This window comes from Podarcis filfolensis, assembly GCF_964270895.1.
Source record: "Podarcis filfolensis genome assembly, chromosome: 11".
In the NCBI taxonomy this organism is placed as follows: domain Eukaryota; kingdom Metazoa; phylum Chordata; class Lepidosauria; order Squamata; family Lacertidae; genus Podarcis; species Podarcis filfolensis.
The window spans coordinates 12,765,601-12,790,850 of NC_139613.1; the positions used below are offsets into that span (position 1 = coordinate 12,765,601).

Consider the following 25,250-nt stretch of genomic DNA (forward strand, 5'->3'; position numbering starts at 1 on the left):
GGACTGACTGGTAGAGTCAGTCCCTTCTCCCTCCTGTGGGCTTTTGCAGGAGATGGGGGAATTCCCCCACCTCCCGCAAAAGCACTCAGAAGCCATGCACTCTTAAAAGGCTGCGCGGTTTCTGCAGGCTTTCCTATGAGGTGGGGGAATTCCCCCACCTCGCAGAAAAGCCCGCAAGAGCCGCACAGCCTTTAAAGAGCGCGCAGCTCTTGGGGGCTTTTCCCCAAGGAGGGAGAAGGGACTGACTGGCCGTTTCAGTCCCTTCTCCCTCCTGGTCGAAAAGCCCGCAGGAGTCGCGGCTCCTGTGGGCTTTCGCGGGAGGTGGGGGAATTCCTCCACCTCCCGCAAAAGCAGAGAGAAGGTCTTGGAGTAGTGCACAGGAAATCATTTCCCCCCCCTTGATTTCCCCCCCTGAAAACTAGGTGCGTCCTATGGGCCGGTGCGCCTTATAGGACAAAAAATACGGTAATCCGAGATACCACTCTAAGTTCTTTTGTGATTTTGGTAAGTGCACTCCTGTAATACCTAGTTGGAAAGCTTCTGGTTTTTTAACAAAGGTTATTTTAAACATCTTCTTTATAGATCATTTCCCAATATTGGGGATGAGCTTCAACCAGTACAGAAAACAGTTGCCAGAATTTGGACGGGCACAACGTTGTGTCATTTCTCTGTGTTTACTGGGAAAATACCTTTAGTGATTTAAATGCTGCAGACCACTGTAATGCTTCGCTAATGTGGAGGCATTCTTCAGCAGGCTGAGTTGACATGTTAAGATCATGACCCTTGTCTATAAACCCAGAGCAATGAGGGAAAGGTTGGGTGCTTTGCGGAACACGATGCTTCCTTCTGCACTTCAATAGATAGAAGGATAAATGGCATTGCAGTCCCTGCCAGGCTCATTTGAATAAATTCCATTCCAAGAAGGTTAGGGCAGTTGGCTTTTTGAACCACTTTGGATGCACAAGATGGCCGTTGAGCAGCCTGTGATTTGCCTAGAGACCCAGCTGCATACGCTGAGAAGGAGATGTCCATTCTGAGGTGATCCTTCTGTAACAGAAGGGACTTGATGAAGACCACTTACTTTGTGTTGCTGCTTATTGGGTTTTATTTACCTCAGGCTAGTTTTCGGGACAGAGTTCCCTCAGTCTTCCATGAACGAAATGCTCTCACACAGGGATGGGGAATCTGTGGCGCCACAGACATGGGTGAACTACAGCTTCCCTCAGCACCAGCCAGCATGGATGATGGTCAGGGATGGTGGGAGTTGTGGTTCAGTGGCAGGTGGAGGGTGACAAGTTCCTCACTCCTGCACTACTAAGGGATGTGGGTGGCACTGTGGTCTAAACCACTGAGCCTCTTGGGCTTGCTGATCAGAAGGTTGGTGGTTCGAATCCCCACGATGGGGTGAGCTCTTGTTGCTTTGTCCCAGCTTCTGCCAACCTAGCAGTTCGAAGGCATGCCAGAGCAAGTAGATAAACAGCTACTGCTGCGGAGGGAAGGTAAACGGCGTTTCCATGCGCTCTGGTTTCCGTCATGGAGTCCCGTTGCGCCAGAAGCAGTTCAGTCATGCTGGCCACATGACTCAGAAAGTTGTCTGTGGAGAAACGCCAGCTCCCTTGGCCTGAAAGCGAGATGAGCGCCCCAAACCCATAGTCACCTTTGACTGGACTTAACCATCCAGGGGTCCTTTTACCTTTTTACTGTGATGATCCACCTACATCAGAGCTTTCCAAACTGTGTGTCGCGACACATTAGTGTGTCGGCTGCAGTGTGTAGGTGTGTTGCACAAACGCTCCCCAAAGGGGTTATTTTAACCTCCAGTTTGCTAGTAAGACTGAATTACTGCGTGGCGAAATGGTGCAAAACTGAATCACTGTGTCACGAAATGATGCATGTCTAAAAAGTGTGCCACCGACATGAAAAGTCTGGAAAGCTCTGACCTACGTAAAAGGCAAGTGGTTTTGGTTTTACTCCCCTGACCTCACCATAAGTGCAGGGCTTTTACTTTACTGCTTTTGAGTGGACTTGCAGCAGCCGATGTGCTACTGTAGGAAAAGGCGGCTTTGCTGGTTAACTTAAAAAGTTAAGACAGGTGGTTTTCAGCTGTTTTACTCATTTTAATTAACGGGCCTAACTTAGTCACGTTCACTCATTTCAGTGGATCTAGTATTATGAATAAAAACATAGTTGAATATTATCCAGAATCTGGAGATGAGACTTATTTTGATTCCAATCTTTTGACAGGAAAACAGTGCAAAAATTCATGATTTTAAGGTAGCTGTGTTTGGGCACCAATGTGAGTGTTTCACTTACTGCCCAAACACAAGGCACAAACAGTGGCAGGAATTCACGTTCTTTCTAACGCAGGTCTTTTTATTTCTGGATTTCTTTTAAAATCCTGAATTTTTGCATTGGTTTGCTTTTTATTTGCTGTGGAAAGTGTGGTTGTTGTTATTGCTATTTTTGACGAGTGACAGAACAATGTTATTAGTAAAGTTAGTAGCAAAGCCATTAATATTAGCATGGCAGTGCAATCCTATGCATGCCTACTCAGAAGTAATTTTCATTGCTGTCGTGTAGGAGGAGGAAAGGCATCCACTCAGCCAAAGGCCTGGGTGAAGACAAATCCAATTATGCTGGATTTAATTGATTTTATGTATGTTCTGTTGCTTTAAACTGTCTCATGGGAAGTGACTCAGAAATGAAATAACGAAATCATCCTCACTGTCGTCTTCACCATCGTCAAAATCATGGTCCCATTGTTAATATATAACTACAAAAACATATAATAAATATGCAAAAATACATTTAAAAGGGGGGGGAAGCATGTTCGTTTAAATATTAAGACAAATCAATATTGTTAACATTGCCATTTAGCCATAATCTAGAGAAAAGTAATATCTCTATACAAATTAGTATTAAACAGTCTTTGTTTCCTTTGAAAAATGTGTTATCCTTTTTTTTAAAAAAAGAGCCCTGCCGGTGTAAATGAAAATATATCTATCATTATTACACTGTATTAGAGAATGAATGAATGAAGGAATGAATCTTTATTTGTGTCAGCCATCGGCCAGAGCAATAAAACAACAATATGATATATAAAGAATAGAAATAAAAAGTCAATTGTATAAAATACATTTTAGGGTTTTGAATCAATAGTCAAATAGTGGATCTTATTCTGATTGCTGGATTAGAGAGAGTTGTGTTTGCCTGTGTGACTGAGAAAAAGAATGGTCTACAGCAGCAATTTATTGTATATAATACTCATATTTTAGGGTGGGGATGCAGGGTGGGGGAGACATTAGCCTAAGACTAATGCAGCATAACTAAATATTCATATCTAATCTTCCTTAAAAAAGAAAAAAAAGGATTGTGCGACTTTTATTTTAGCAGTAATGTTAATGGAGGGGGGAGATTAACCTTGAGAATCATTTTGCAATCCCTGTCACCTCCCCCTCTCCCCACTACTGAGAAATCAGTTTGTACCTGTGATTTTCATAGTCAAATTGACCCCCAATGGCAATTTTGAGGAATGATTGGGGGGGGGAGGAAATTGCTAAGCGCCTGCTCCCCTAATGCCACTGCCTTAATCAACTTCTCCACTCCCTGTGACTGCATTCCCCTAAAGAAAAAGAAAAAGCACATCTATGTGTAATTTGAGCCTCGGGTCTATTAAAAAGTGCTTTAAAACACTGCAGTGGAAGTTATTACAACCCATTCCACAGCTAGTCATTTTCTGTCAGCAACTTGCTGGCTTGAATTTCCAAGAAGATAGGGGGAGCGTATGCGGAGGGGGAGAAGTTCGTGCAAAGCCCAAGTTGCAGCAGTGGTCATTTTAGTTCAGCTGCCCTCACAGACCCACTCCAGCTAAATCCATTGAATCCAGGAAGCTGCATGCAAGCACAAGAATAAAATGCACTTTCTAAATTAAGTTGCCCAGAAGCTGGGCAGTTTTAATAAGTTCAGGCCCTTCTGTAATCTAGAAAACACACACACACACACACACACACACACAGAGAGAGAGAGAGAGAGAGAGAGAGAGAGCAAGACAGCCTTACAACATGATTTGGGAAAGAAATTGAGGCATGTGTGCCTCTCTGTGTGATGTTTCATTCTAAAAACTACAACTCCCAGAGTTCAGTAGTTCCTGCAGGCACTTCTGTATATCCAAATAAAGAGTCAACAGCGAGGCTGCAGGAGGCAACTGTTATGAATTGTGCAGCTTATGCACAAACCTGTGCTTCTTGCATGCAACCGTGACACCCCTTTCAGGCTCTGGAATTTGGACAGCAAAGATAAATCAAAGCTAAATGTTATCTGAGATGGACTATCTCCGATCAACAATAGAAAAAGATGTGAAGTCTGGTTGAGTTGCTAAGTTTATCAATTAGGGGAGCGTGGTATAATGAATGTTGAGGCAGTACTTAAAGCCTTCAGTTCTGAACAGAACAGATTTTACATGCTGGAAATGCCCAGCAGTGAAATATACTCAGTGATTTCATGCTCTTTATTCAGCTCATAGTGGTGAGGAGGAATGAATGAAAGTCCCCTCAAAGTATCTGCTTTATACACATTATTTACACAATGGGCTGCACATGATTGGCTAATTCCAGAATTCTACTGTAAGCCAATCAGGTTGTGGATTCACTTCTATCTGGAGCATGATTGGGTGGTTCCTGCCAACCAATCATACTGCTGCATTGTTCTAGGACCAATCAGACTGCTGCATTCTGAATCCTATTGTTCTAGGACCAATCAGACTGCTGCCTTTTGGATCCTATTGTTCTAGGACCAATCAGACTGCTGCAGTTTGGATCCTATTCAACTCAGTACATAACAAGCAGGAAATGCACATTTGCTCCATATATGGTGGAAATGTCCAATCGTAACTACCGGTAATTATTGCAGGCAAACAGTACAGGCTGTCTCTGATCTAACAGGGGCCACTCTGAGACTTACCCCAGTGTTGATTGTGTTTAATGTCATTGAGAATGAATTGGTAAAGAATCTGAAGCCATTAGGATATTTGCTGTTGGTAGCTGCTAAGCTGGTGGGCTAGAAAATGGAAGTGTCAACAAGCTCCAAGAGAGGGGGAGTGGTTAATAAATTGTATGGATTTGGCCGATATGGGTAAATTAACTGAACTAGTTCAAAAGAGAGAAAGGCGGTTGTTACGTATTTAGTGGTTTGTGTTTGCCTGAGATTGAGTCTGCACTAAGGCTTCTGAGCTCCTGTGTTCTGATTCGATACATGATGTCCAATCACAGAACATTTTAGGATTTGGACCTCTGCCATTGGCCCTTGAACTCTGAGTCGTGATTCGCAGCTTGGAAGTTTAGACAGCCAATCACGTTGGGAGTGGGAGTGGCACAGGCTTTCAGGAATGTATATAAGCAGTTCATTGTCTCTGTTTCCCAGTTATGTAGTTGAATAAAGGTTCTTGCTGTTGTCGCTGTGTCTTGCCTTGTGGGAACCCACCTACACTTAGGATATCACAGAATGTTGCATTTGCTGAAAGATGGAGCAGTTTTTGCTGCATGTTAAGAGTACAAGATTCAGAAACAGGACTGGAAAGACATCTGTTTTTGTAAATAATATAAATAAGTGAAGAAAGAAGGGGGAGTAAGTGCCATTGTATCAAAAAGAAATAGGCTACTTATTAAAAATGTGTGAATAGATGTTAATTGACACAAACTTTCATAAACATCACACTAACAACAGGCTCGTTTTAAAATAGTTGAACACTAATAAAAGAGTAAAACTAATCATGCAAGCTGTCAGTTCTAAAAGCATGTAGAAAAGCCAGGATGCAGTAGGTCTAGTCAGGAGAAATATTGTGTGTGGCAGGGGTGGGTCTTGTCTGCCTGCAGCAATAAAGAGAAATTATTCCAAAACATCAGCCTTAAGGGACTGATACACCACAGAGAAACAACAAATATGTAGCAGACCTTGGAAACAGAATGGGAAGTAGGAAAGATGGATGCATTTTGTGATTTAAAAAAACAACAGTGGTTTTAATAAATTAGAAGAGGCCTTCTTTTATTATGCCAGAGCATGTATGGATTATAGCCTTTCAGGCTTGGAGAGTCTCTGAAACGTTTGTGGTTATTATTATTGTCAAACTTCTGGTCAACTCTTTTCTTCCTCAGGTTTAGCCAATTTTTGTAGCCAGCTGAACAAACTGATTGCTGCTTCAACAGACATGTGTACGTTTTGGTGTTATAATCAGAAGTGCTTGTTGGAGAGTATCAGTGCAAATAAACACATGTCTTTGAGCAGTTTTGGAGCTGTTTTTAACAGAGTTGTGTATTTTTAAGAATGTTGCCTATCCATACGAGTGCTCATGCAGCCCTTCAAAAATAGAGAGGGGCGGAGGCAAAACTACCTGTTTCCCCAGAGCAATGATCAACTGCTTCTTTATTATTGTTATTATCATTATTTTATTATTATTATTTTTTAGGAAAATAAGTAATAATCATAAATAACTAAGAATAAAAATGTGCACCCCACCACCGAGACCATTCCATTGTAACTATCCAACCTCCCAAAATTTCAACACCTCTTGAGATGGTTTGATCCCCTTTCTGTTTTAACAGTACAAATTCTACAAACACCCTCCATATCTCCTCAAAATCATTTCTCCTGCATATTCCCTGTCTTACCTTAATGGCACATGTTAATTTATCATTAATGGCTATATCCCACACCTATTTATATACCATTCTTCCATTTTATATTCCTCTTGCCCTTTTCACTTCCTAGCTATAATAACTCGTGCAGCTGTCAATAAATTTGTGAGCAAGCCCTTCATAGCCTGCAAACCTTCTCCCCCATCGTAAATTGATAATAACGCTACTTCTGGGCTTTCGTCAGCTTTAACCCAGTGATTTCTGTTATCTCCTAAAGCATCCTTTAACAAAAAATTGTACGTATTTACACCCCCACCACATGTGAACATAGTTCCCAGTTTCCTGGCATGCCCTCCAACATAACACCGAATATTCCTTGTTTATTTTATTTAATCTGTTGTTGATGTTTGGTCGTTTAGTCGTGTCCAACTCTTTGTGACCCCATGGACCAGAGCACGCAAGGCACTTCTGTCTTCCACTGCCTCCCGCAGTTTGGTCAAACTCATGCTGGTAGCTTCGAGAACACTATCCAACCATCTTGTCCTCTGTCATCCCCTTCTCCTTGTGCTCTCCATCTTTCCAAACATCAGGGTCTTTTCCAGGGAGTCTTCTCTTCTCATGAGGTGGCCAAAGTATTGGAGTCTCAGCTTCAGGATCTGTCCTTCCAGTGAGCACTCAGGGCTGATTTCCTTCAGAATGGATAGGTTTGATCTTCTTGCAGTCCATGGGACTCTCAAGAGTCTCCTCCAGCACCATAATTCAAAAGCATTTATTTAATCTGACTGATGTTAAATACCATCTCCAAACTATTGTAATTTTCTTTTATTCTTATGACCAACTATTTCAATGTGTCTTTTTGCAGACAGCAACAACAATGAAACACTGTTGTTTCTCAAAACTTCATCTCGATCAGGTGCCACTAACAAGAGGGAGGCCTGAATCCAGCTTTTGCTCTGATTCTCTCAACCTTGACTGGTCCTTTGCCCAAGCAAATTTATAGCACATGTGTTGTTTATTATTATGTGTTTCCTTCTGTTAGATCAGAGTGTCTATGTGTTCCCCATCTCCAACACTCAATTTTCTTGAAAAAGAAAGAGAATGTTTGTCTCTGTGTAGCCCAAGGATGGGAACCTGTGGGCCTTCAGATACTGGTGTACTATGGCTACCATCATCCCTGACCACTGGCCAGGCTGGCTGGAGCTGATGGGATTTGTACACAAACAAGAACCATAGGTCTCCAGCAGGAGCCCCATCCCTGCCTTGCAACAATAAGTTGGACTCCAACATCTGGAGAGACGTCTGATGTGCCTTTGCGGGGGGGGGGGAAATAAAACAATGTGAGGCTCTATTCTGTGCCCGTCCCCTGCAACACCCCATTATTCCAAGAAAATTTGCACCACAATCCTTGCATGCTTACCCAAAAGTACTCTGCAGCTAGTGAACTTAGGGGCTGCAGCTTTTGTGAGCCTCAAAAACCATTTTTCTTTGGACAGCGTACCCTTGTCTTCTTCAGCACTGGAGCAAACACTGAGTTTTGTTCTTTTAAAGAAAGAAAGGTGCTTCTTTGGCTTAGTAGAACCGTAGGATTGTAGAGTTGCAAGGCTGGTTTTGAATTGTCAGACTTCTTCCGACTTAAGCCTTTGATCCCTTTTTCTCTGCCCTCCGTGGCAACTTGGAGCTGTCTGAAAACATGCCAGGAGTCGGGTTGCAACAGGGCGACATTGCAGACCCTGGCACTAGGACCTCCCAGACGCCTTTTCTGAAATGCTGGCTGGTAGCATGTCAGCGGTACAGAGACAGAGCGGCTCTCGCTGTTACACAAGACGAAGGGTAGCCGCCGCAGGAGCATCCTTTGCCTCTTGAAAGCCAAGGTACCTGTTTATCTGCTTGCCGTCCTCAGCATCCTTAACCTGGCAATTGCTTTATCAGAGGCTAGCAGAGTTTAGCTGCAGCGGCAGAACACCAGTGGCAGCATTTTCCCCTCCCTCCTCTCATACCTGTGTTTTCTTGCGTCCGTAGAGAGAGCAGACAGAAGCAACAGTGCCGTTAAGAAATGGGCTAATTATTTTCCAGCTGGCAGAATCCAGAGGGATTATTTCACACCAAAAAGTGTAAGTAGCTTTTATATCATCTCCCCTGCATAGCTTGTCACTACTGCTTTTGCACCTTCATCTTTTGCAAAAAGAACCACACACCAAGCCTCAAACCAAAACAAAGCACATTCCCCTTTTCTAGAAACCTCCCAGTCCTCTTGTGGGGGCAGCTTATGAAATAAAATGTTTATATTTGTTATAACACATGGCAAAAAAAGTCTTTGCAAAGTCCAGTATGGGTCATGTGCTTTTTTTGCTTGTTTATGTATGGTCAGAGATGATTTTCTGTTTGCAATTATCATTATTATTTTTTCTGTTGTGTTCTCCATGGCCACTGAAAGGAGGGCAGGGGATAAAGCAATTGAAAGAGGAATGACTTGTGTTAAAACCAGGAAGGAACTAGTGAGCGTGGGAAACCAAAATACTTGAATTTATTCCAGTTTGGTTCCATTGTCCTCAGTGAAATGAAATAGTTTTTATTCAAACTACTTTGACATGCCCAGGTTGTGGGCCAGATTCCAAAGGGCCCAATTTTTATTTTGAGACAAGCCTCACCCCCAAGAAAAACATCTGGCGATTTTGTGCCATGCCACGACAGTTCTTTAAAAATTAGACTATCAGTGGTGCTGTAGAGGTGAAAGGGTCCAATCCTGCATTGCAGGGGGCTGGGACTAGATGACCCTTGGGGTCCTTTCCAACTCTGCCGTTCTAGGAAACCATATGTCAGGTTAGTTTACATGAAAACACAGGAGCAACAAACATCCTCATAAAGAATCATATGCGCAGGCCTGCATGTTGAGAGACAAGGAACATTGCTTGAACCCAACTCTCCCTCAAAATACCACTCTCTTGCAACAAGAGGTGTACTATTTGCATGTTAAATCAGAAGCGAATCTTATTTACATGCTTAAGTTTGCTCCTTTTTGGTTCTGTGCATCAGGCGTGGTTCAGTTACAAGTGGCTTTCTCTGCAAGAAAGGGAGTCAAGCTGGATGTGCAGCAGCAGAGTTAGATCAGTGGATCTGAACTATTGGGGTATGCTGTCATTTTCAACAGAGAAGTGGCAAGAGGAAAGAGGTGTGCTTCCCCACTGTGGTTCCTTGCAGCCCACCTTTTCCCCTGCCTCTTTCCCCTGCGAGGCAGCAAGATCCCTGGCTTGAGAGGAAGCAGGTGGGATAGAGGAAACTGAAGGGTGGAAAAAGAACCCAGCCCATCACCCCAGCTATTGGCCTGTCAATCACAGCTCCTCCCAGCTGTTTTGCAGCCATTTTGTGGTTTACCAGCCCCGGACCAGCTGCCATTGTCTAATTCTGGGGTGGGGAAACTGTTAGACTCCAGCTCCCATCATCCCTGACCCTTGGCCATGCTTGCTGGAGCTGATGGGAACTGTAGTCCCACATCATTTGGAGGGCCGTGGGTTCCCCAACCCTGGTTTAGTTCAACCCAGACTAGAAGGTACCACTGTGGTTTTAACAGGAGCTGATGGCAGAGGGATAGTTTGACAAACCTTAAACAAGTCTCTTAAAAAATTTTTTAGTTTTTTCAGATTTTGAAATTTACAAACAGTTATCAAACAACCAACATAAAAAGAGAATTCTGAAGAGTCTCCTGGACTTCCCTCATCCCCTCTGTGGGTCCTTGTATAATGTTTTGCTCCTGCATCTTGTACTAATCCGAATCTATTAAATGTCCCCCTTCTTCTTCTTCTTCTTCTTCTTCTTCTTCTTCTTCTTCTTCTTCTTCTTCTTCTTTAGCAATCACTCGTAGCTGAGTACAATTGTCTTCCATAAACATGGTTTTAACAGTGAGTCTGTAAGTGACTGTGGAAGTTCAACATTAAACTTCAAGAGTTATTCCAATCCTACTAATAAATGTAATTGTTTACAATAGTTTTTAAGGTAAATTATATATTTTCCCCACTCCTTATTAAAATTTTGCTCTTCCTGATTTCTGATTCTTCTGGTCATTTTTGCCATTTTGGCATAATCCAACAACTTAATCTGCCATTCTTTTCTGGTAGGGACTTTATCTTCTTTCCATCTCTGGGCTAGAAATATCCAAGCAGCAGCGGTTGCATACAAATAGTTTTTTTCTGATCCGTTGGAATTTCGGCACCTAGAATTTGTTAAAGAAAAGTTTTGGGTTTTTAAAGAAAAAGTTATTTTAAACATTTCTGAAAATTCACTATATATCATCTCACATAAATCTTTTAGTATTTTACACGTCCACCACATATGATAAAAGGTGCCTTCTTTTTCCTCACATTTCCAGCATGTATTTGACCTTGCTTTGTACATTTCAGCTAGTTTACTGGGAGTTAACTACCAACGATACGTCATTTTCATATAGTTTTCTTTCAACGTATAACCTGCTGTAAACTTCAAATCCCAGTTCCATAGCTTCTCCTGTGCTGTAAGTTGTATATTATATACTTAAACGTCTCCATCCTTTAATGTGCCCATATGTTTCTCTATCTTTTAATGTGCCCATATCATTTTATTCACATATAAGAGAAACTTTAGATATTTTCCCATCTGTTGTTGGGCAGCAAAAGAAAATCTTGATTTTCTCCTGACAATAAAAATAAATGGTCTGTTGCCTATATTGTATTAAATTCAGCTGCTTAAATTTTGTGTCAACCATTTATGATGGGGCACTATGTCTCTTTGATTATTTTTCCTAAATAAACATAGTTAATGAAAAGGGGTGCCATTCTGATCCATTTTTAAAAAACCACAAAGAGAACTGTCATTCATTTAAATAGGATAAATATTGCATCCAAGATAACCCATTAATTGCTAATAAACAAACATATGTTGGGTTGTGTTTTATTTAAAGTTCCTATCATAAAAGGAAGTTTTCCTTCCTGCAGCAGTTTTTGTGCTGTTGGCTATCTTTCTTGTTGAGCCTAAAGCTGCAGCCATATAATGGGGCAGTAGCCATGGCCTTGTGGCTACTGGCTTGGCAGGATCATAGAACAGCTCTTCCCGCAGAATAACCCAAAAACTCTGTGCTGGAGTGTCCAAGGCGGCTGAAATCTTTCTCCGAGTCAAACCCATCTCTTTTTGTTGCTTTGACCAATTTGCAAATCCAAATTAACTATCCAAACACTGTATAAACCAGATAGAACAGCATGCATTATTCGAAAACGGTGTTAAAATTGCAGAAGAAGAAAACAGAAAACAAAAAATGTTCCTCAAACAACTGTAGGATGGAGTATTCCTGAATTCAAATGAGGTTGCAAGTAAACTCAGTGGAAAACAGCAACTCCATGCATGTGTACTGATATGATAGGAACTTTATATCAAACAGCACCCAACAGGTGTCAGGGATGTCTGCTGGTGAGAGGCAGAGCCAGAGCTAATGATGGACTTCTTCTTCTTCTTCTTCTTCTTCTTCTTCTTCTTCTTCTTCTTCTTCTTCTTCATGGCACTATGGCTTAACTAATCCATGGCAAGGACCACCCTGCTTCACTTTTCATCATAGCTACCTGAAGTTAGAACTCCCATGCAAGTCTACTCAGAAGTAAGCTGGATTAAATGGGGCTACTCTAAGGGAAGTAGGCAGAGGATTTTTGCGTGTGCCGACAACAAACCAATGCAGCTACTGTTCTGGTATGCGACTGAAAGTAATTCCTTTCTGACCTCAGTGTGCTCTGTATACATACATGCACACAAAACCCTACACTGCCCCTTCCGGTTCTTCTGAAAGTATGCAGAAGGGAGGCTCTTTAAAAAGCCAGGAAATATGAGGAGGAAGATGCCAGGAGATGCACAAAATTAAGACAGGGGGCCACAGGTTGTCCATCTGTTTTCACATGGATAGTTCTGCACTGACTGACTGGCACTCCCTCTCATGTCTATGGGCGACATCCAGCTTTGCTGATGCAATGCACTTCTGTATGCAAGACAGAGTTCCTGTCCCCTCCACACATACACAGACACCGTCAAAATCAGCTCTGGGATGTTGGGGGCCTTTTTTATCAGATGCGGGGGGTGGGGGAGAGAGAGGAAATGGAAGTCCCATTGCTGGGCCAGCATTGGATACAACTGTATTTTGGGGGGAAGGTCATTTGTTGGGGGAGATGATCTATTTGTGTAATCAACGCTTGTGCAGAGGAACTCTGAAGTTTGTTAGTATTGCTTCATGTACACTGGCTCTTACTCTGTAAGGAAAGATGAGTGATCTCTTTCATCTTACTAGAAATATCTGCTTCTCCATCGAAATCACTTAACCATGCTACTTAATGAAATCTGAAATGGAAGTGTGGATGGAGGCTCATGTTTGGAATCCAGATGCTGAAAAGATATGCACCTGATAGCCATAATATCAGACAGGTGTTTGTTCCATCCAGTGTAACATCTTTGTGCACATAATTGTGCTAAACTGAAGTGCAGAACTGATTGAAACTAAAAAAAAAAGGAAAGTGTGAGCCCTGCAGTGGTAGATGTCCAGTTCAGTTAAACTGATTTAGTTTACTTAACCTCAACAACAGCTCATCACAAAATACTTTAAAGAAAAGGGCAACATTGTAAGCACAAAAATAACAGCAGTGGCAGAGTTTGCTTCCAGTAGTGGTACTAACAACAAATGCTAGATTGCTACATGCTACAGTGAAGGCACCCCATGAATAAGAATAATAGCCTTTCCTTAAATTCCTGGATGAATGGATGAAAGATTCTGAACTGCTGGGATATCTCTAAAAGGACATACACAACCTGATTAGTCCTTGGATTTTTAAAAAGTGCTATCACACTAGGTAAAGGTAGGATAAAACCATAGACTTGTAGAGTTGGAAGGGACCCCTGAGGGTATAATACATAAATAGACCTGAAATCTCCCTGACAGACTTCCGGAGGCGGCGCGAAACTGTAATGGCGGTCCTCTTCTAGTCTGAAGAGGGGCTCCGCAGGAAAGGGTCGTTTCGCTGCGGCACAGCGACGACCCATCAAGAAAAACCACGAGCAGAGTGAGCTCGTGGCCGTGGGACTCGGCGGGCACCTGGAGCGACCCCGAAATCGCGAAAGGAACCCCATAAGGGGCTCCGGAGTGAAAGAGGGGTAGCGGTGCTGTGAGTTCATCGCTCTTTCTGCGGGAGTGAAGCCGCGCAGCTGTTGCAGATGAGCGCCGACCTTTCTTCCTTTAAAGATTCGACTGAAACAACAAACCCGTGAGTAAGGACGTTAAATTCGGCAGTAAATTCTTGAAAAAAATTTTGGCTGTAACCGGGAGACGTTAAAAAGGAAGTCCGCCTCCCGGAGCTGCTTACAAGATCAAAGCAAGGGATCAGAGAAGCGAAAAGCGGCTGAAAAGGGATGTTTTAAAGAGGGACTTTCATGCACTTTCAGAAGTGACTGTTAACGAGAAAAGATAGACTTATTTGTGAGCAATTTTTTAAAAGGAAAATTGGAGCGATCCTCCCCAGTAAGATCATTCAAAGCTAAATTCCAAATCGTCGGGCTGCTGGAGGGGAAACTGTTTAACTGCGGAACTGTTACAAATTGTTACAAACTTTTACAGACGTATGGATACCCTTGAGCTTTTGAGCTTTAACAAGCTGGACTGGATACAAATTGTAGGCACCTTTTTGAAACTTTGTTAAAAGTTTAAAGTACTCTGCAGGACTTGTTTATTACCATTTGGGACTATTGCATTTCTGCTTTTTAACATACAGGGGACTTTAATGGCGGAAAAGTTGCCTTCTTCTTTTTGAAACTTTGGTGGTACTCCCCCTAGAGGATTTTGGGAATATAAGGCCTGGGAACAGCTTTTTATGTTTACTCTCTCTCACTGGATTGTTTTTAAATTGGATCTGTCTTTCCCATGGGACAATAACAATTTGACCTTGAACATTGACTGATGAGTGGTACAGGAAAGACAAGAGCAGCCAAAGCCAAGGAAGCTAAGGAGAAGGAAAAGGAAAAAAAGCAGGCACAGCTTGTACAAACAACTTTGACTCAGGGACGCAGATCATCAGTTCCAGCTGTGCTGGGCGTACAAAAGGCAGAAGCCGAAAAGTCTAAAATTCCAGCAGAGGAAGATATGGCAGCAGGAGCATCTGAGGGAGTTCTGAAACAAATCTTGGAGCAGTTGGCAGCTTTAAATCAAAAGGTTGACAACCAATCATCAAAAATTGACCAAGCTACATCTTCGATCCAGAAATTGACAGATCAGGTTTCCCAGCATACACAAGCAATTGAAAAATTGCAAGGAGCTACACAAGAAAACCGTAATTTGGCTGGGGAAGCTGTTCAAATTGCAACGGCAGCTAGAAAAGAGGTCGAGGAAGTTAGAGGTGAAGTTAAACCTTTGCATAAACAAATTGGTGAACAACAAGCCTACCTCTCGATGGTGGAATTGAAAAATCGTGAGAATAACCTCAGATTAAGAGCAATCCCAGAAATTGAACAAGAAGATTTAATTGGATTTTTGACAACAGAATTTTCAAAATTCTGGGGCATTAAGGAAGAAACTGACTTTAAAATAGTGTCAGCTTTTCGGCTGGGAAGATTGGTAAGGAAGGACAGACCCAGAGATTGTTTGATAATTTTGAGATCAAGGGAAGAGAGAGACAAAATATTAGGCCTACATTTCGCAAATACATTGGTGATACAAGATAAAAGGGTGGAAATTTACCGAGACATCCCAAAACAGTTATTGGACTTGAGAACCACTTATTCAGAACTGGCAAGACTGCTGAGAATCAACACAATTCGTTATAGGTGGGAGTTTCCACAAGGGTTATCATTTACTTACAAGCAGAAGAAGGTAAAGATAAAAACACCAGAGGATTTACAAAAGTTCCTGCACGATCACGGTGAAGATCTCCAAAAAGAAGCAGCAGCACTTTGTCCTCTACCACAAGCTGGGATTCCGCCTGGAGGCGGAGCAGGCCCTACACCCTCGGGACCAGAAGATACACCACTCTAGGTGTAACAAAACAGTACAGGATGTCTCTGCAGCTACTTAGTTGGAATATAAATGGCGGAAATTCTCCGGAAAAAAGAAGGAAAATATTTCACATATTGAAGAAAGAACAATTGGACATTATTTGTTTACAAGAAACCCATGTGACCAGGCTTCACAGAAAAGTCTTAGTTAACAAAAGACTAGGCCAAGAATTTATTTCATCAGACAAGGTTAAGAAAAGAGGCGTGGTGATATATGCCAAGGAGAGCCTGGCACCAAAATTTGTATTTAAAGATGAGCAAGGAAGAATCTTGGCGATTGAAATCCAGACACAAGGAGAAAAAATTTTGATATTAGGAATATATGCGCCAAATGACGGGAAATCAGAATTTTTTAAGAAGCTGCATGAGACCATGTTGGACTATATGGACTACAACAACATCATAATGATGGGAGACATGAATGGAGTGGTATCTACACATATGGATAAGTCTCAAAATCAAAACTTAACATCAGATGGCAGACTGCCTAAAACTTTCTTTGAACTGATTGACAATTTGGATCTGATTGATATATGGAGGACAAAAGACCCCCTAGGTAAAGAAGGAACTTTCTTCTCTGAGGCCCACCTGTCATGGACAAGGATCGACCAAATCTGGACATCTAGAGGGCTGGCACCCAAGACTAGAAAGGTGGAAATCTGCCCAAAAACATGCTCCGACCACAATGCTTTGAAACTAGAACTTAGACTTACCCAAACCGGTTCCTTCAGATGGAGAATGAATGACACCTTATTAAGAGATCAAGAGATTGTGAAAAAGGCCCAAAAAACGTTAAAGGACTATTTTGAAATCAACCTGAACACTACAGTTGAAAAAAGAATGATCTGGGACGCAAGTAAAGCCGTTATGAGAGGGTTTCTGATACAACAAAATACAATCAAGAAAAAGCTCTGGAATGGAAAGAAGGATAAAATATTGGAGAAAATATATCAAGGTGAGAAGAAACTGAGAACCAATCCCAAGTCAAAGGAAGTGCTGAGAGAAATCAAATTCCATCAAGCACAATACTCTAAACTGATAAATCAAGAGATCGAATGGAAAATCAAACAGATGAAGCAAAGATCGTTTGAATCAGCAAACAAATGTGGAAAGCTGCTAGCTTGGCAGCTGAAAAAAAGACAAAAGTTAAATACAGTGACAAATCTAGAGATTGAAGGAAGAATGGTTCAGAAACCAGAAGAAATCAGGAAGTGCTTCCACAGATACTTCAAAGAACTTTATGCACAAGGGCCTCAGAAAGAGTTGGAGATAGATCAATTTTTAAGGATAAATGGACTACCAAAAATAACCCAAGATAAAAGATCAATCTTGAATTGTAAAATAACTCAACAGGAAATTGAAGGTGCCATTCAGAATATGCAACTTGGCAAATCTCCAGGCCCGGATGGGCTTACCTCCAAATACTACAAGACTTTGAAGGACTACTTGACACAGCCTTTGATGGAGGTATGCAACCAGATCATGGAGGGGAAGAGGGCACCGGAAACGTGGAAAGAAGCATTCATCACATTGATACCCAAGCTAGAATCTGAAAAGACCCAGCTTAAGAACTACCGTCCCATCTCACTCCTGAATGTGGATTACAAAATATTTGCAGACATTTTAGCAAGCAGACTTAAAAAGGTCTTAAATGAAGTAATTCACAAGGACCAAGCTGGCTTTCTCCCTGGTAGACATTTATATGGAAATACCAGAAACATCATTGACATTTTGGAACTATTGCAAACCAATAGGAACACAAGGGCGGTTTTAATCTTCATTGATGCGGAGAAAGCATTTGATAATATATCTTGGAAGTTTATGAAGAAAAATTTGGAAGGGATGGGAGTGGGACGGGGGTTTGAAAATGGAATAGAAGCAATCTATTCAGAACAGAAAGCTAAATTAATAGTGAACAATGTGGTGACGGAGGAATTTAAAATTGAAAAAGGGACACGACAAGGGTGCCCTCTATCCCCTCTTTTATTCATTTCAGTCCTGGAGGTGCTATTGAACATGATTAGGGAGGACCGGTTGGTACAAGGGATAGAGGTCGGAGTGAAACAATATAAACTGAAAGCTTTTGCAGATGACTTAGTTTTGACATTACAGGAGCCAGAACCCAGTACAAAAAGAGTTTTAGAACTTATTCATGAGTTTGGTCGGGTTGCAGGATTTAAGTTGAACAAACAAAAGACTAAGGTTTTGGCCAAAAACTTGACATCTACAGAAACAGAGGGGTTTCAGAGAGAAACAGAATTAAATGTGGTTAAAAAGGTGAAATACCTAGGGATCTATTTGTCTTCCAAAAATTTGAACTTATTTAAAGACAATTATGAAAAATGTTGGTCGGAAATTAAGAAGGACTTAGAAATTTGGTCAAGATTGAAACTTTCCTTGTTGGGTCGAATAGCAGCTATAAAGATGAATGTATTGCCGAAAATGTTATTTTTGTTTCAGACCCTACAGATCGTGGACAGAGTGGAATGTTTTGGAAAATGGCAGAAGGATATATCTGGGTTTGTCTGGCAGGGCAAAAAGCCTCGAATAAAGTTTAAAATACTAACTGACTCGAAAGAAAGAGGAGGGTTTGCCCTGCCGGACTTGAGGTTATATTATGAATCTGCAGCCTTCTGCTGGTTGAAAGATTGGTTTTTGTTAGAAAACACTGATGTCCTGGATCTGGAAGGGTTTGATAATGCTTTTGGTTGGCATGCATATCTATGGTACGACAAGGTTAAGGTTCATAAACTGTTCAAAAATCATATTGTCAGAAAATCAATTTTTGCAGTCTGGATGAAATATAAGGACTTATTAGAGAGTAAAACCCCGAGGTGGCTATCACCAGTGGAGGCCAAGGCTCGAAAAAGACCCAATATGGAGGCCTATTGGCCGAAATATTGGGAAATAATCGAAAAAATTGGAGACAACTGGAAACTGCAGAGTAAGGATAAACTAAAAAATAAGGTGCGAGATTGGTTACACTATGCTCAAATTCAAGAGGTTTTTAAATTGGATAAAAAAGTTGGTTTCCAAGTGGAAAAATCGAAATTGGAGACAGAATTGTTAGAACCAAAAACTAAGGTATTATCGAGAATGTACAACTTGCTGCTTAAGTGGAATACACAGGATGAGACAGTTAAATCTGCCATGATAAAATGGGCACAGGATGTCGGACATAACATTATGTTTGAAGACTGGGAAAGGTTATGGAACAACGGGATAAAATTCACGGCATGTAGTGCCCTGAAAGAAAATATTATGAAAATGTTATACCGGTGGTACATGACCCCAGTCAAGCTAGCTAAGATATATCACCTGTCTGATAACAAATGTTGGAAATGTAAGGAGGCAGAAGGGACATTTTTTCATCTCTGGTGGACCTGCCCAAAAGTGAAGGCCTTCTGGGAAATGATTTACAATGAACTGAAAAAGGTATTTAAGTATACCTTTCCCAAGAAACCAGAGGCCTTCCTGCTGGGCATGGTAGACCAGAAAGTGTCAAAGAAAGATAGAACTTTGTTTATGTATGCTACCACAGCAGCAAGAATACTCATCGCAAAGAATTGGAAGACACAAGATTTACCCACGTTGGAGGAATGGCAGACGCAGTTGATGGACTATATGGAACTAGCTGAAATGACCGGCAGAATCCGAGATTTGGATGAAGAATCAGTCGAGGCGGATTGGAAAAAATTTAAAGACTATTTGCAAAAATACTATAAGCTGTATGAACTTTAAGACAGTGCATGTTTTTGGAAAGGTTACGCTTTAGCAAATATGATTAAGCAAATGGTAAAATTAATGACAAATGAGAAAAGAAGTTAATGTGAATCAAACATTTTATGTTTATTTTAAAAGGTAACAAAGTTAAGATACAATATACTGAATATGGGTACATAATAATGGAAAGTTCCAACAAGGTTTGAAATAAGGTAACAAATTGCTGATATTGCTACTACAAAGAACGCAGATCTGGAAGGTGTGGGGAAGTCCAATGGTTTTCTTTTTTGTTAAAAAAATCAAAAATTGTTTCTTGTATTTGGGTTTTTCTGTATTGTATTGAATTGTCAAAATTATGAAAAGAAACGTAATAAAAATTATTTAAAAAAAAAAAAAATGAAATCTCCCTGACAGCCTCTGTTTATTTGGAATCACTAATTCAGCAAGGCATATTCCTTCCTATTAAATTTAATAAGGTTGCTGTCAGTTGAATGATATGTTCATGGCTCCCACAGGTGCTCTGTGAAGATGGAGATTTGTTGCATTAACTGACTTGCCAATCAGAATTAGAGGTGCTGCTGCCTGGACTGACCTTATACAGCAGATATGAGAAAGCATTGCCCTCACCTCCCTGACAGAAACCCTTAGGTAGCTGCTAATGTTTTGCCATTGTCAGATCTTATTTTGCAAGCTCCTTGGGGCGAGATCCTGCTTTTCTCACTTATGCTATGAATCAAATGTTGGGGAAGAAACAAATAATAAACAGGCCACCCATTAATGGCTGGAAAATTACTTTCAAAAATGGAATTCATTACCCAGTTCACAGAGATATTTCGCAGGAACATAGGAGAACTATTTTTTAAAGGAATAATTTCATAATTATCTCCCTTATTAGCAAAATGACTATGAGTATGTGGAATTCCTGGGTCCTTTCCAGGCAGGCACACATGGTGTCTCCTGCAGGATCCTTACTAGTGACAGCTGGGCGCTACAGGGCCTTAGTAAACATTATGAAGAAGTACCACATCTCCCCTGCTCCACAGCGTCTTCACAGTAACAGCTAGTAAAAGTAACAAGCATCATGACTTCATGCTCAGAGAAACGTTGATGTTGCGTCATGTGTTACTGGGCAGACACCTGTCGAAGCCAGCAACACATCCTTCATAAAATCTAGTTGGGCTCTTGGTAGTGAGGTGTTGTGCCTAAGTCCGTTGCTTTACTCATAAGACTGATTGGGAGGAGAACATTTCACTTTTATGGGAGAAAGAGAAGGAGTACCTTTCAAAACACCGTTCTTTGGGGGAAAGCAACATTTCAAGGGAAGGTTGAGTCATGTGAGCTCAAAATGCGACATCCCAACTCAAAAAAGCCCGTCTCTTTTTCAGTTAGGCCCAACCTTGTTCAAATAGAGTCCAGTTCAAAATGGGGTTTGCTAGTCTCCCTGTCAGTCTTCCCCAGCAAACAACCCCCCCTTAACTTTTGAAAAGGGGTAGAGTAACTTGCAAGGACACTTAAAAAAACCCAAATTTGAAGTGTACTAGGGTTGGCTGTGTTCAAAGATCACTTCTTGGGGAATATTATTTTCCCTGCACCTTTTGTTCCCTGCCATTAACAAATCAAACCTACTCCAGTCTGTAGATTTGGGTGCTGTTTTGGGTGTCATGCAAGGGCAGCAAACTGTTAGTTGTTTTATTTATTATTGTTGCGTTTTTGCTGTTCAAGTAGGGTGAAAAACACTGTTTGCCTGTCTCCATTTCCAAAATAACTTGGCCAGCTTTGGATGCTATGGACCTTGAGCTAGAAGGTTGGGGAACCATTTCCTGCTCTGTCTCTCAGGCGGCAAAATGTATTGGGCTGGCAGTGGAGGGGAAGGTGGCGGCGGCACCGCTGACCTGGCCCTCCCGGCAGAGGTGTCATTGCCATGTGTCGGGATGGTGAGAGAGAGGGGCAAAACATGGGCAAGGTTGGAGCAGGAGCGCCAGATCGGCTCCTCTGGTGTGCTGTAACTGGCCCAAAATGAGTGAATGGAAAGAAAGGGGTTTCCTGTTGAACAACTGGACACGGTTTAATGACATACCGTCAGCTGAGAATTTAAAAAGCCAGGGTATCATTCCTGTCTCTGTTTCCTGTGTGTGCTCTGGCAATTCAGGATGCTCAGGAGAGCTTATCTGAATCCAAATACACTACAATCTAATGTGACTTGGCTGACAGTGTGCCGCAGGCCACGTTTAACAGCACAATTGGGGGTGGGGAGGCAAAACATGAGTTGGACAGCATTAATAGAGCCTTTGAGCCAGGTTTGCTGTTGACCAAATGGTGTGAAGTTGCCGAAGTATATTAAACCTCTTGGTATTAGGATATGGCCCCGAAGAATATATACATACCGGTATATGTTTGTGTGTATCTGTATATAGTGGTACCTCGGGTTAAGAACTTAATTCGTTCTGGAGGTCCGTTCTTAACCTGAAACTGTTCTTAACCTGAGGTATCACTTTAGCTAACGGGGCCTCTCGCTGCTGCTGAGCCGCCACGCGATTTCTGTTCTCATCCTGAAGCAAAGTTCTTAACCCGAGGTAATATTTCTGAGTGAGCGGAGTCTGTAACCTGAAGCGTCTGTAAGCCAAGGTACCACTGTATCTATATCTATATATGAATTTTTTGCTATGCTTTTGGACACCCACTGAGATATCGTAAGCAAATTTTGCAAGATGGTTCCTGGTACCAAGGAGCATGCTTTCATCTATGTTTAGATACAATTGGACATCATTTTGAATGAAGATGGCGGGCTGAACCTTTCAAAGCTGCACCGATTTTAACCACTGATCTTAAGACTGTACTGAATATTTTAGTTTCTTAGAATTCCTGAGCGACCCTGGGTAGGAGGCATTCTGCTTATGATGGCAGAAGACACCTGAGTTTGGAAAATAAATGCCTTTAATTGAAGTCTGTGAGCTTTCCCCCCAAGAAGCTATGTAGTTAAATAATAACAATTAGAGTGTCTAGCTGACACTCTAATCAAGTAACTGGTCAAATATTGTCTCTATGCAACGGCATAGCATTTGACTACAGTCATTTCTAATCAAATATTCCAAATATGCCACTGTGTAGATGACATTATGTTGTCATTTCTCTGCCCCCGCCTTCCAGCAATATAAAAAAATTCTATTTCATCGCACTGTCCTTTAATAGCAAGTGTAGGAGTGAGAGCTGGTTGCTCCCAGCCCAACAATAGTTGGGAAGCACATCTAGCAATGTAGCAGAATTTCTCTCATTGGCTACCTGCTGTCACTATAAATAAATTTTCAAACTGATGCTGAAATGAAGAGCGCTGAACTTAAGGTGGGAAAACTGAGTAACTGAGCGAGATTAAAATTGACAGATCCACCCATCCCTAGCTACTGGCCCTTTTAGCTCCATTGGAGGAGCCATGTTGGATAGCTTTTGTCTCTTTCCTGTGCGTCTTCCATAGAAAACATTCCTTGTTGATTGCCTTGTGTCTTATGGATGGGCTGGACCCATGCTCAACTGAGCAATTTAATTTGGCAGAATCCCACTATAACATAGAAGAGATAATCCAGTCATTCATTAAAGGAATTTGGGTCATGAGGGACTTAAATTGCAAGTTATGCTGCTTGTTATGAGCGTGATTAATAAGAATCACAAGGTAAGCAACCCAACTACCAAGGAGGAAAGAAAGAGAATTTAGATAAGAAAAATGCAAAAAGGCTTGGACAGTCTTGGGACCATGTTAGAACTTTCTCTTCAGGAGTATAAACTAAGTGCATTGTTTATGCAGGAGATAAAGACTGATATCTCTGTAAGTCTGTCCCTCTGTTAAGACTGACTAAAAGTGTGAGGCTTATTTGGTTTTATATGATGCTTAAGGAAATCCTAATATGGCAGATCCTTGTTTCATGTTCTGCTCACCCACTTCATGGCTGCAGAAGGTCACTTTAGACAAAACATCTTTCTTACATGGAGAGGTAGCAGGTAAAAGCTGGAACAGCTGTCAAGCCTGCTTTCAACTGCGAAAAGGTTAACTGAACAGAAATAAATAAATAAGGGCAAGTTTGCAGTAGAGAGAAAAGAGGTATTCCAAAATACTGCTTCTGCTTCCTAGAATAGTCACTGGCATAGCAAAGAGTCCAAGCTCCCTCTTGGATTATTTGATTGTTTGATTATTTGATTGTTGTTAGCCGCCCTGAGCCCGGCTTCGGCTGGGGAGAGCGGGATATAAATAAAATTTATTATTATTATTATTATTATTATTATTATTATTATTATTATTATTGGATTAGATCTGGGTTTTTGTCTGGGGTTGCATGTAAATTTATAATAAACTCGCTGCTGATGTGTTTGCCACACATAAAGAAAAACGCCTTTTGAGAAACAGGCGTTGCCTTGATTGCTTGTTGGTCAGCTGGGAAGTGGGCACTCTCTGCTCTTTATTTGATCTCACCTTGCTTCTGACAAAGTGGAGCAATGGTGGTGAGGGGAATTGTTCATATTTGGACCCAGTCCTTGCATGCGTTTATGTGAGCATCCTTCATATCAGCATGTAGTAACAGATGTTTTTCAAAAGCTCACCGAATGCGTTCACCCAAACACTCGCAAATATTTGGTTGTGCTTTTGTGGCACTTGCAACTCCGATTTTGTGTATTGTATTGTACCGTTTATGGAAGCTGCTTTGTGAGAGTGTTTGCTGCAAAACCTTTTGTCTTGTGACAGATAAATTCAGCCAGATCAGGCTTCCTTGCAGCTGGTAGTTAGAGTCAAATGTCCTTTCTAGCATCTGGGAATGGGGGGCAAATTTCCTGCAATTGCTCATTTCCTTTCTGATGGCTGGGACCACCTTGGTCTTCTTGTCTCCTGGGGCTATTCCTAGAAGTAGAGAGGAATACATGCACAAAAATTTAAGTGCATGAATACAATCCATATCCTTACCATATTTTAAACAATATTTTTTAGACTTCCTTGGAATTGGCATTACTTTTCCTCCATACTTTGGTCATCTGTTTACCAGAGGGTATTCTTTTTAAATTAATCATTTTATTTTTTCTATAGCATTTTTTTAAAAGTTTCTCAAATTGGAAGCAGAATTTAATCAGCTTGGGTGGTGAACAAATACTGCATCACATTTCCCTGGCTCTTTCAAATGCTGGTTATTACATTTACATTCTCCATTGTAATAATCTCATTACATTTGCTAAACTGCCTCGTGTCACAAGGGTTTGTTTTACTAAATGAAATCTCAGAAATAAACACCGTAGCATGCGTATAGGGAGAGATCTTTTTTAGTGGTGACCCACCATGAAAGCACACTTATTTTAAGCATTTGTGCAGTCTCCTCCCTGGTCCTGGACCAAGTTCAGGAGAACCCTATTCTCCCAGTTTGCTGCAGATGCTGGATTTGCACAGGGCTGGTTGGCCCTTGCGCTGTTTCCAAGAGTTAAAAAAAACTAAGCAGCACTGTTAAATATGTTAAAGTCAAAGTATACCTAAAGGAGCGTCTCCACCCCCATCATTCAGCCCAGACACTTAGGTCCACCTCCGAGGGCTTTCTGGCAGTTCCCTCACTGCGAGAAGTGAGGTTACAAGGAACCAGGCAGAGGGCCTTCTCAGTAGTGGTGCCTGCCCTGTGGAGCACCCTCCCCATAGATGTCAAGGAAATAAACAACTACAGTTGTTACAGTTGTTATTCTGGTTACAGATGCTTCAAGTTACAGACGCTTCAGGTTACAGACACCGCTAACCTTGAAAAAGTACCTGGGGTTAAGAACTTTGCTTCAAGATGAGAACAGAAATTGCACGGTGGCGGCGCGGCGGCAGCAGGAAGCACCCATTAGCTGAAGTGG

General features: G+C 41.5%; 1 protein-coding gene across 2 annotated transcripts in view; it reads left to right on the top strand.

The window, feature by feature from the left end:
* Positions 1-923: 923 nt before the first annotated feature.
* RAB27B (RAB27B, member RAS oncogene family) overlaps positions 924-25,250 on the top strand; it is a 117,876-nt gene continuing 93,549 nt past the window's right edge. Inside the window, exons 1-2 of one of the 2 annotated variants that reach the window (XM_083575926.1) lie at positions 924-1,038; positions 8,649-8,740. The gene's annotated coding sequence lies outside the window, so the exon portion shown is untranslated. Of the gene's footprint in view, positions 1,039-8,350; positions 8,501-8,648; positions 8,741-25,250 lie in introns of those variants that run through there. The other variant, XM_083575927.1, reaches the window with a different exon arrangement.